This window comes from Bufo gargarizans, chromosome 1 (genome assembly GCF_014858855.1).
Source record: "Bufo gargarizans isolate SCDJY-AF-19 chromosome 1, ASM1485885v1, whole genome shotgun sequence".
In the NCBI taxonomy this organism is placed as follows: domain Eukaryota; kingdom Metazoa; phylum Chordata; class Amphibia; order Anura; family Bufonidae; genus Bufo; species Bufo gargarizans.
Window position 1 is genome coordinate 654,888,652 of NC_058080.1, and position 12,880 is coordinate 654,901,531.

General features: G+C 42.4%; 1 protein-coding gene across 2 annotated transcripts in view; it reads left to right on the forward strand.

Annotated features, from left to right (window-relative positions):
* The window catches only part of SSBP2 (single stranded DNA binding protein 2), a 191,232-nt gene that overhangs the window by 125,981 nt on the left and 52,371 nt on the right, over positions 1 to 12,880 (forward strand). The window lies entirely within an intron of this gene.

The following is a 12,880-nucleotide window of genomic DNA, read 5'->3' on the forward strand; positions in this document are numbered from 1 at the left end:
GGAACCGTTTGCATTATATTTCACTTAAAAAGTCTAAGTACAATTTGTATTCAGACGGATCCGTCCAGACTTTACATTGAAAGTCAATGGGGGGCGGATCCGTTTGAAAAATGCACCATATTGTGTCACCTTCAAACGGATCCGCCCCCATTGACTTCCATTGTAACTCTGGACGGATCCGTTTGCCTCCGCATGGCCAGGCGGACACCCGAACGCTGCAAGCAGCGTTCGGGTGTCCGCCTGCTGAGCGGAGCGGAGGACAGACTGTGCCAGACTGATGCATTCTGAGTGGATCCGCATCCACTCAGAATGCATTAGGGCTGGACGGATCCGTTCGGGGGCCGCTTGTGAGAGCCTTCAAACGGAACTCACAAGCGGACACCCGAACGCTAGTGTGAAAGTAGCCTAAGCCAAAACCAGGTGCAGCTATGAACACAGAACAGGTGCAGATCTTTCCCTTATACCTCATGTCTGTGGAGGCTCCAGTCCTGGTTGCTCTGAATGAAGCGGTAATACACTAGTCTGTCCACCACTCCATTAACTTCTGTGAGCCCGACAGAGAGCTGTCTACATCATTCCAGTAGAAATAAATGGAAGGTGGACAGACTAGCACTCTATTCAGAGAGGGGCCTCAAGAACCCCATTCTCAGGATCCATGGTATTCCAGCAGTTGGATTCCAAACAATCTGATCTTTATCACCTATACTAAGCTAGGTTATAAATATAACCCCTATTAACTCCTATTTACTTAAAGGTGAACTGCACAGGGCAAGGGCTTTTTCATTATATCCAGTGATATACCGGCCTTTGCTAGGCAGAGGCTTCTGCCTAGCAGTGTTCCTTGTGATGTCACCAGCACTAATGGGCAGGCTTTAGCGCTGCCCTGCCTTGCAGAGTAAAAGTGTAAAAAAACAACAACCTTGCCAAGTGCAAAAATGCTCCAATGCTCTTCTCGGAGGGGCTGCTTGGGTGAAAAAGTGCCTTTTTAAAGTGCTGCGGAATATGTTGGCACTATATAAAGATTATTATTATTACTAATGGAATCTTTCAGCTAATTTTACTATATTTAACTAATGGCAATGCAATGTAATGTAGTGCTGCATAATTAAAACCATACCTCTGCATTATTCCTTATTTCTGAACTCCAGAAAATGAGCGTTGGTATGCTAATGAGACCCTAAGTACTTTGCGGACTTCAGCAACTGTTGAAAGAGCCCAAGACCGCCTCTTCATTTGTTCCCAGTACCTTCCCTTTGCGCCTTCCAGTCCTCCTCCCCTCTTTTGCGTGGTCATTCAATTCTGCCCGCGACGCATGCGCTCTGCCTACTGGGAGTTCGAGGATCAGCATGTCTCATTAAAATTTAGCGCAGACCAGGAATCTGCCTGCGCTTGTGCACTGCTGGATATCGGACTCACAACAGGTAGTGCACATGCGTTGCAGGCAGAGTTCAATGAGAATAGTGACGATGCAAAAGAGGGGCGGACTACAAGGTGCACAGTGGAGGTACTGGATAGAACTGAAGAGGCGGTCTTGGACTCTTGGAGGCACTTTGGGTCTTATTCTTTCACACCTGCGTTCTTTTCTTCCGGCATAGAGTTCCGTCGTCGGGGCTCTATGCCGGAAGAATCCTGATCAGTTTTATCCTAATGCATTCTGAATGGAGAGAAATCCGTTCAGGATGTCTTCAGTTACGGAACGGAACGTTTTTTGGCCGGAGAAAATACCGCAGCATGCTACGCTTTTTGCTCCGGCCAAAAATCCTGAACACTTGCCGCAAGGCCGGATCCGGAATTAATGCCCATTGAAAGGCATTGATCCGGATCTGGCCTTAAGATAAACGTTGTTTCGGCGCATTGCCGGATCCGACGTTTAGCTTTTTCTGAATGGTTACCATGGCTGTCAGGACTTTAGCATCCCGGCAGCCATGGTAAAGTGTAGTGGGGAGCGGGGAAGCAGCATATTTACCGTCCGTGCGGCTCCCGGAGGCGCTCCAGAGTGACGTCAGGGCGCCCCACGCGCATGGATGAGGTGATCGCATGGCACGTCATCCATGCACATGGGGCGCTCTGACGTCATTCTGGAGCCGCACGGACTGTAAGTATACCGCTCCCCACTACTACTATGGAAACCAGGACTTTAATAGCGTCCTGGCTGCCATAGTAACACTGAAAGCATTTTGAAGACTGATACGTCTTCAAATGCTTTCAGTTCACTTGCGTTTTTCCAGATCCAGCGTGTAATTCCGGCAAGTGGAGTACACGACGGATCCGGACAACGCAAGTGTGAAAGAGGCCTAACATACCAAAAAAAGTTAATTTTCAGGAGTTCAGAAATAAGCATAATGCTAAGATTCAGATGGTTTAATTATATTTGGCAGCATTGCATTGCCATGGTTTACATACTGTATAGTAAAATTAGGTGACCTATTCCTTTTAAGCTGCCATAAAGCGCACACCGTGCCGCACTGTCTGTACGGCCCATACTGGTATAAAGTGTGCATCTCCAATATGGAAAGTTTTTTTTAAATAGCAGCAAGATTAAAAAATATAGATTATTTTTCTTCTATGGATTTTCATCTTTTGAATCACACTTAAAGGAGTTTTCCAAGATTTTTATACTGAAGGCCTATCCTCAGGCTAGGTAATCAGTATCTGATCAGTGGGGGTCCTCGCCAATCAGCTGATTGAGAAGGTAGTGGCGCTCCTGTGAGCACCGCTGTCTTCTCACAGCTTTCCCGAGGCCAATGATGTCATGTTTATCTGTCACATGACCTAGGAGCAGCTCAGCCCCATTGAAGTGAATAGGGCTGAGCTGCAATACCAAGTACAGCCGCCATATAATGTACGGCGCTGTGCTTGGTGAGCAGGGAGAAGGCCGCAGCGCTCTCATAGAGCTGATCGTCGGGGGTCCCGGATGTCAGACCCCCACCGATCAGATACTGATGACCTATCCGGAGTACATATGTCTTGGGCGTCTTTCATATCCTACTGCATTATTGATGAAGCTGGTCAAGTAATAAATACTTTTCTTGGATTCTTTGTGCACTCCATTTTCATGTTTTAGGAGGTTTATTTTAGGCGTCCCTCTAAAAAAAAAAAAAATATATATATATAAGTTTGGTGCTTCCTTTTAAATTTTTACGTTTGTGTGAATTTTTTTATTTTTTTGCTGTAACAGTCAGAAATTGGACAGTCTCTGACAACATCCATACTACCAGTTTGTACACGTTTACTGACCTTATTTTACATTTTAGGGCCAGACTTAAAAGGTTCAGCAATTGGCCAAATCGTGTGAAAATGTATTTCTGACCTAGAAAGGACCTGCTCTTCTTCAGCATCACATTGAACATACATTATGTTATCCTCTCCTGCAATAAGACGTAACCTTCAAAATGTATCCGTGAAGGCAACATCTGAGCCATGCAATGTAGCTCAAGGAGTTATTCCAAGGTCATCCGTTTTAAATCCATGCTGTGTAATGGAAAGCATATGTCTAGTCCAAATTGACAATCGACAGTGCAGTTCACATGCATCCCGCTGTATTTTGCATGGATGTTGCAGGTGTCGCGCTTGTGTTACATAGTGATGGGTGGTCAGAAGGTTCCCATGTTGGGTTTGGATGCCTGGCATATGTGCCTTTTGAATGTGATGAAATGTACATGGTCTGTGTTTGCCTATCTTTTGAACTGATGTGCTTCTCATGTATTCAGGAAGTCGTCTAATGGCACTTGGAGGAGGGGAGCTCATTAGCTTCCTTCCTGAGCAGTGTAATTTTTATTTCCTGCCGTAACCGTGTCCTCAGCCAGAATCTACGACAAAAAGAAATTGCTAGCCTGTGCAAAAACTTTTTCGTTGCTATTCAACCTTGAATGAGACAAGAGCATTTTTATGTGTTGGAAATGTTGCAGAAATTGGCAGGGATGCAGCCTTCAGATTTACTAAGTAATGGCTGGAGAAGGCTTTGTCTGAACTGGGCTATCGAGTATCTCCTCTAGTATTCTCCATGTCCTATGGGTTCCTTCTCCATCATGAAACTGAATGTTTAGGTCATGGTGCAGTTCTAATTTTCAGGAGTGTTTTTGTCTATATCTGTATGTGAATGACTAATATAAATGCCCACCTTTTTATTGGCACATGTATCTTATTATATATTTTTTTTTAATGGTTGGGTACAATTTTCTATAAAACTTTTACTTTAGAAAAAAACTAACCTCAATAGGTAATCCTCCACGTTCTTGGCACTCCACAAAAAAGTCCTTGCCATTTAGAGCATTATATTCCGTTCAGGCTCAGTGCGTCCATGTGAGTATGCACTAATTGATTGATGCTGGATGTTTTGGTCCTGTTTAGTCCTTTCTCAGCTGTACATCTTTGGTCTTGGGAACCAAAGGGAATCCTGGGCATTGGTTGTATGGCGTCTGTAGTTGTACAGAATGTAGTGTGAAAGGAGCGTGTGATGTAGGTGCATGCACGTGTGTCGCTGCGTCATCATACAACATTGTAATGTGCAGGCTCCCCAAATATCTGATGGCCTAATGTTCAAAAATGTTGTGTCCGCTTTAAATTTTAGTTATTTTTTTTTTCACGTAGATAATAACATAGCTTACTGCATGATTGCATCTTTGGAAACGACTGTTCCCAATAATCTGGCCATCTAAATGTGCTGCCGATCACCCAATGAACGAGCAAAACGTGCGATCAGGTGATCCTGTCGCTTGTGCAGACATCACCGATCATCGTTTCTAAACGATGATTTGCAGAAACAGTGATTCTGTATGGGGACAAGGGATCGCGTCCTCATACTGTGAAGGAGACTGTGCAGCAGACTCCTTCACTGAACGACCAGCTGACTGTCGGGGAGGAACGCTTCAATCCCGACAATCGGCCGCTCCCTCAGCCCGTCTTAAGATACTATGGTGCCGATATGATTTCCTCAAATCAGATATCACATATGTCATGGTGGTGAGAGTCTGGTCCCCATTATTTCCTTCCATCCATTAGACCTTAATGCAGGCATCCTCAAACTGCGGCCCTCCAGCTGTTGCAAAACTACAACTCCCAGCATGCCCAAACAGCCTACAGGTATCGGCCTACAGCAGGGCATTGTGGGAGTTGTAGTTTTACAACAGCTGGAGGGCCGCAGTTTGAGGATGCCTGCCTTAATGGAAATTTACTCCACACGTGTGGGCGCTTCTCTGCCAGCCTTCCCATTTGAGATCTATAGGTATGCCATAAGCCTTTTGTTGGATTTTGCGGGTGTAAAATCTAAAGCATATTACAGTAGCAACAAAGTGGATGGTATTTTTGCCAAAACTCATCCACTCAATGTGGAAAGAATCCCTAGCATGGTGATTTTAAATTTTTATTTCATAAAAAAAAAATGGAATACAGATTATATAATTCATAGCAACAAAATTCTAAAGGTCCCACATGAACGAATTACTAAATGTCAAAGCGAAAGTTATACCTTACCATTAACCCATACCAATCCAAGGGAGAGGAAAAGAGAAAAGAAAAAAAAAAAAGCTAAAAGCATTCCAATTTATGTTGTAGATTTTCACCACTTTACAATGCACAAGATGAAATCCCCCACAACATCCACAGCCAGTCTGCTTTTTTTTAATCACATGTGGATGTAACACAATATACACAAGTCTGCCCATGATCTGCATTACACTAAAATATATATATGTATATATATATATATATATATATATATATATATATATATATATATATATATATATTATTTTTATTATTTTTTTTTTATTTTTTCCCCGTAATAGAAATTGCTTATTTTTAGTATGAAATTGAGCGGATATAACCTGATTTTTAATTTATTTATTTATTTATTTATTTATTTTTATATTTAAAGCCAAAATATGGTGTATAATTTTTATAAGGCAACTTCTGCAGTAACCTTCTTCACTTAATGAGGATGGCTGTGTTTTTGTGTAGTTGGGTTTCACATAAGCAATGTTTAATGCCTGCTCATCAAATGTACGGTAAAGAAATACTGGGCAGCTAACCGTTCTAAAATTGCACTCTCTTAATTTGCGAGCGGAGTTGCCATGCCAACATAATGGTATGCATAACATTTTAAGGAAGCCCTTACCATAATTTGCTGTTAAAGGCACAGTAAAGCTAAAATGAAAGTATAAACAAAATAAAAAGTATCCATTTTACCCTATAATATTATTATAATAGCTAGTTGTTATGGTTTTCAGTATATCAGATACGTTTGCTCTAGGTTTTTTAGTTTGCTCTGTAAAGTTATCATTACCAGCAAGCATTTATTGGCCAGCTTGAATGATTTCCCGTGTTGTTGACGGGGTGAATTTACACAAGCTGATGGGTTTTGAGGGTGATAACTCTTCCGGGGGGCCTGGCACCTTACAGCTTGTCTTGAACAGCACTTCTAACTATGCTTTACAGTTCGGCAGCGCATGGAGAATCACAGCTCTCTGACGCCTTTACTGCTCCTCCGTCTGACAGTTCAGCATCTGCACATTATTCTGCTTCCAAATTGATCTTTTGGAAAGGTAAAGCAGTCACCTTGTATTGAGCCGTACATGGAGAAATCGCTGGCTTGGCCAGTGAGAATAAATTCACAGTAGACCCTTGAAAGCTGCTGTAAATGACACCGAGCCCCATTCGTTTTGGCTGCCGCTTTATTTTCTTTCTTTTTATTCTTTTTATTTTTTTAAGCAGTAGATATCTTTCCTTTAGACCTCAGCTTCTGGTCCAGGAGAAGATATGTCTTCGATATATTTATGGCCCATGAGCTCTATTTCTCAAGTATTTCTATATATGTTGTAATGTATTAAAATGATGTATATTACCGTAGATACAATTAGGGGTCGTCTCACATTTATAATGTAGAGAAAGTTAATACAAGGCACTTACTAATGTATTGTAATTGTCCATATTGCCTAAATTACTGGCTTGATTAATTTTTCTATCAAATTATGCACTTCTCGTTTCCATGGTTAGGACCACCCTGCAATCCAGCAGTGGTGGTCATGCTTGCACACTATAGGAAAAAAAACTTCACAACTCTGGTGGCCAGGACTGTGGGAGCGTACGTAGACACGCACCTCGTATCTGCGCTGCAGCGGTGGTTATAACCCCTGGAAGCATGCAGTGTAAAATGGTCTGGAAAAATAAATCCAGACAGCAAAGGAGGCAATATGGACAACCACAATACATTAGTAAGTGCCTTGTATTATCTCTACATGATAAATGCCATTTACTGAAGTGAGACGACCCCTTTAATAAACCGGAGATGCTATCCTGACTTCACAAAAAAGTTACAAAGCACTAGGTTACCATTCACTCTCCCCATGTTGTAGCCAGACCTATCTCGTCTTCATTTTGTAGCATAAATGAGAGCATAATCCATCCGCATGCCAGCCCACCTGTATGGCAGTTTGTTTTTTTTTGTTTTTTTTTTACAGTTTGGTACATTTTTCTTATGCATCCACAAAGTCCAAAAAGAAATACTCTAAAGGTCCATTCACACATCCTCAAAATGGGTCCACATGCGCTCCGCAATTTTGCTGAACAGGTGCAGACCCATTCATTTTCAATGGGGGACGGAATGTGCTGTCCGCATCCGCAGATCTGCACTTCTGTTCCGCAAAAAAATAGAACATGTCCTATTCTTATCCGTAATTGCGGACAAGAAAAGGCATGGGATTTGGGATTATAGATTATATTAAACCCATTCTTACATTAAACCAATAATGCTACAAATAAGACACATGGACACAATTATAAATGGATAAAATTAGGCCACGGCCAACTTTATTAAAGAACAGCTCAAACAATAAATAACCATATAATTGTAAGATTAATAACGACCACTGAATTAGACCAGCTCGTCCGCTCGCCACTTATTGACAAGCGACTTTACCCCTCCTTATAATAAAGTGGCTGTGACAGGACAAAATAATGGGGAGGGCGGGAGGGGCAGCTGAACAAAGATGCGGCTTGCCAGACAGCCTAATGCTGGCGGTCAACGCATTATATACACCTTTCCACACACCACCCCAAACTAATCCACCAATGCCCTAACTGTTGCTGGGCACCCTAAACTTCCCAGCCTCAACCCAGAAACCATACTAAAATTAACCTTCCTTACCCTGATTTTGGCGGGAAAACTCCTGCCACAAATGCCCTAAGCAACCTATGGGATAATCATAATCCCATGCAGATCCCTCCAAATGGGATTCTCGCAATCTCTACATTTTCTATGAAACTGCTGGCGATATGCGGTCCGCAAAATGCGGAAAGCACATTGCCGGTGTCTGTGTTTTGCTGATCCGCAAAACACATACAGACGTGTGAATGGACCCTAAGGGCTCTTTTACACAAGCGGATGCCGTGCGGGTAATCCACTGCGTGAAAGAGTGCCAGGCCCCACTCTGGACAGAAGAGACACGGAGCAGTAACATGATTGATAATGCTCTTTGCCTCTCGGTGACATTTTTACGACAAAATCACGGTGACAACTTTATCTCGCTGTGATTTTGTAGTAAAAAGGTCACAGAGAGGCACGGAGCATTATCAATCATGTTACTGCTCCGGGTCTCTGCTGTCCGGAGCGGGGCTTGGCTCTCTTTCACGCAGCGGATTACCCGCACGGCATCCGTTCGTGTGAAATCGCCCTAAATGTAGTCAAATGCCTTAATTCCGAGAGTTTTCCTAACTCCAGTTCTATTTATTCATTAAAGTCTCGTGGGCCAGTCCAAGCCTGTATGCATAAGAGACTATAATGAATAAATAGAACTGGAGTTTTCTTTTTTCCTCTTTCATTTATTTAGTTGCTGTAAGTCTAGCGGCCAGCTTCACCGAGTAGCAGTGATCCCATAGAATTAAATGGGATCACAGTGTCCAACACTGCTAGATTTCTTGAGACAGGTGCAGTGATCCCATTCCTTTCTATGGGATCACCGCTACTCAGCGAACCTGGCCGCGACCAGCGTCGTCGTGTAACCGTACCTTTTTATGGGAGGTAATCATCCAATCGGTCCACAAGCCAGGCCCTCCAAGCTTCAATCTGGAGTCAGCGAATGGACTTCTGATTACAGAATACTGCAAAATTGCCGGTGCCTTCAGCAAGTAATTCTGTGAAAAATCTGGTCTGCTACGAGAGATGAGCGAAATAATTCTAAATGAATGGAATTCAACCTTAATTTCCCCAAACAATTTTAGGTGAAATCCAAATATTTCGCAATTTGGGCAAATTTCTCAACATGCCGTCAGACATTTTTCAGATCTGGAAAGAAGATGGATCACATGGCCCCAGGCAGTGTGCGTACTCATTTGCCGCCAAAAAGCAAAAATGTTTTTGCCCGTTGAATTTTTTTTTAACATGAACAAAAAAATCAGCCATTCATTTTCAGATTACTAACCTCTTGGTGTTAGAGAGCTTGACATGAGCGAGAATGTCATCCACAACTTTTCAGGGCAGTTGGTCAGGTGTTTTGACTCTGGTCCGAATAAATTCAACCCGAGTGCTCCAATTCAGCCAATTCTAATCCAAATTAATTTTCAAGAAATTTTACTACTCTCTATCTACTACTTAAGTGAAGGGTTCTGGGCATTTATGGCATGACATTGTCAAAAACCATTGGCACTCTACTAAATTGATGACCTATCCTATAGACTCTCAGCACACCTACCTTACAGTAGGTTACTCATTATGTTGAGCCCTTAGAATGAGCGACCTATTACATTATGTTGAGCACTGTTGATTGTAATAGGAATTTGTCGAAATATGAGAGTATTGATGTTTTTTATTACTTAATTTTTCTTAAAATTTAAAGGGGTTGGCCACATTCTGACGAGTGTCGATCAATGTGTATGTAAGATTACTTATATGGCACTTACTAATAGTTTTTGTTGATATTCTGTGCCGTTTGCCATGTCTCATCAGCCATGTCCCCTTGATCAGCCACATCCTCCTTGATCAACAGTATTCGGAAAGTGGCCAACCCCTTTAATGATGGTTAATAGATTTGCAAAAAATGTACTTTTACTTCCCATTCACTTAAACAGGAATGAGCTGCAATACCAAGCACAGCCAGTACTTAAAGGGATTGGCCACCTTCTGGCTACTGTTGACCAATATGTATATAAGATTACTCTACCGCACTCTACTAATATAGTCTTTGTTGACATTCTGTATCATTTTCTATATTTCATAAGCCATGCCCCTTGTTAGGCAGATCTTTTTTGCTGTCCATAAGATGGCCGCTGATGTAGGGGGATGTGACCAGGTAAATCACCTCCATGTGATGTTTCCTTTATTCCAGCACACTGTACCTGCACTAAAATCCCAACATGTGCAGGTGCAGTGTATTTAAATGGAGGAGACATCACATGGAGGTGTTCTGACTGGTCACATGACCCTCCATCAGCGGCCATCTTATGGACAAGACTGCTGTGTGGACAGCACAAAAGGCTTGGCAAACAAGGGGACGTACCTTATGAAATATAAAAGATGGTGCATAATTTTAACAAAGACTATATTAGTAAGTGCCATACCATATAATCATCTTACCAACACACTGGTCAACACTACGCAGAAAATGGCCAACCCCTTTAAAGTATGGCGCTGTGCTCTGTAAACAATGAAGGGGAGGTGGTTGTTGCTGGAAAGATGTTGCTTCTCCAATAAACGGATCATGTAGATGCTAAAAGTTGGACCTCCAACAATCTGATATTGATGGTCTATCCTATAGGCCATTCGTTTTTGAATTGTGTACAATTTTAGAATTGCGTTTCATTTTGTTGCATACCAAATGGCTGTTGTGTGCACTTTCCTGCCAGATAAAAATGAAGCTGGGCTTTCTCTTCTTCTGGATGTCGCCACATTAGAGCGTCTTCTCAAACCAAGGGATTAAAAGATCTGTATTCTCCGCAGGTTCTAATGTTAACGTGGTGATTAGGAGATGATGAGATTGTAAAATGAGGCAGCAAATGTCTCGTACAGTTTAATTCTACTTCTGTGTTATTTAGTTTTATTTTCAGAAGCCTGGCAATCAATACTCCCCCTAGCTTGGTCAATATACGCCCCATGCTTTAATCTATTCTGGATCTTGCATATGTTCTATCCAGTTACTACTTTCTTTTATTCTTCTTCTTTCGTCTTCTTGTTTTAGCAAAGCACAGTTGCAAATCCCATCTTGTTTCCTGGGTCCGTGAGATTGTTACAGCCTTGTTTCTCATTCAGGTCCTTGTACTAAATCATTACTGCCGTGTGAAGCCAACTGTATCACATTTTCATTTAGTTATTTATCAAGCTATCCAGGAGCAGAGATGCAAATACGTTTCCTCCATTCGTGCAATCTGCTTGATCTTAATGTTTTAAGTCAGGCTGAATGCTGTTTAACACGTAGATCCTTGCTCTTGTCTTTCAGTTTTATGTAAACACAAGCCCCTTTTTCTCCTGCTTTTTTACAGTTTTTGTTGTTTCGACTTCAGATGTGATTAGCCCGACTTCTGTACTCAGGGCTAGGGTTAGTGTAGTCACAAAGAGGGAGGCATCTGTAGACATCTGATGGATGCCACTATTCTATTATACTATAGACCCATTGCTTGTTTTTTTTTTACCCATACACAGGTATTTTTTTTGCTTTATAAGACGCACCCGATGATGAGACGCACCCCAGATTTTAGAGGAGGAAAGTAAGATCAGACCCCCATAAATATCAGGACATCAGAACAGACCCCCATAAATATCAGGATATCACATCAGACCCCCATATCAGCCCTCCATATCATCCCTCCATGTCAGACCCCCATCAGACCTCAGATCAGACCTTTTCTTTCAGACCCCATCCGCCCTTTTCTTTCAAACCCCATCAGACCTTTTTCTTTAAAACCCCCATCAGACCTCAGATCAGCCCTTTTCTTTTAGACTCCCATCAGACCTCAGATCAGCTCTTTTCTTTTAGACCCCATCAGACTAAAATAAAAAACTTCTCTTACCTCTCCTGCGCTGCGGCTCCACTCCTGGTTCGGCATCGCGCTCCTCTGTCTTCTCTGGCAGCGTCAGATCATAGTGTGCACACTACGTCCTGATGCTGTACTGGATTAGGACAGTGAGGAGCGGGCCCTAGCAAGAAGATCAGGGAGGGTGAGTATCGGAAGCACTTCCAGGATAATCAAATCGCTCACTAGTATTCTCTTTATAAGACGCACGGCCAGTTCCCCCCTACTTGGGGGGAGGGGGGGGGAGCGTCTTATAAAGCAAAAAATACGGTATATGCCAAACTAACTTTGCAAAAAACATTTTTTTTCTATGCATATTAAATAGTCTATCTTGGCAAAATTGGAAGGTTCAGCTGTTGTGATGAGTCTTTGTATGGCTACCTTTTAGGCTGTGGATGCATGTACACAGGATTTTTTGTCAGTGTGTACCAGTGACAGATGTTGTATACCAACACAAACAGCCCCAACAGAGATCAAAAGAGGACACTGTTTTTGACTTTTTGGGTGGCTGTGGATATGTTCATAACATTTAAAGGGGTTGTCTCACTTCAGCAAATGGCATTTATCATGTAGAGAAAGTTAATACAAGGCACTCACTAATGTATTTCCTCCTTTGCTGGCTTCACATTATACACTGCTAGTCTCCATGGTTACGACCACCCTGTAATCCAGCAGCGGTAGTCGTGCTTGCACACTATAGAAAAAAAGTACCAGCCTATGTGAGCTCCCACGGTCCCAGCCACCAGAGACCGACACTTTTTCCTATAGTGTGCAAGCACAACCACCGCTGACTGATTGCAGGGTGGTCGTAACCATGCAAATGAACAGCGTATAATGTGATGGAAAAATGAATCCAGGCAGCAAAATAGAAAGTATGGAT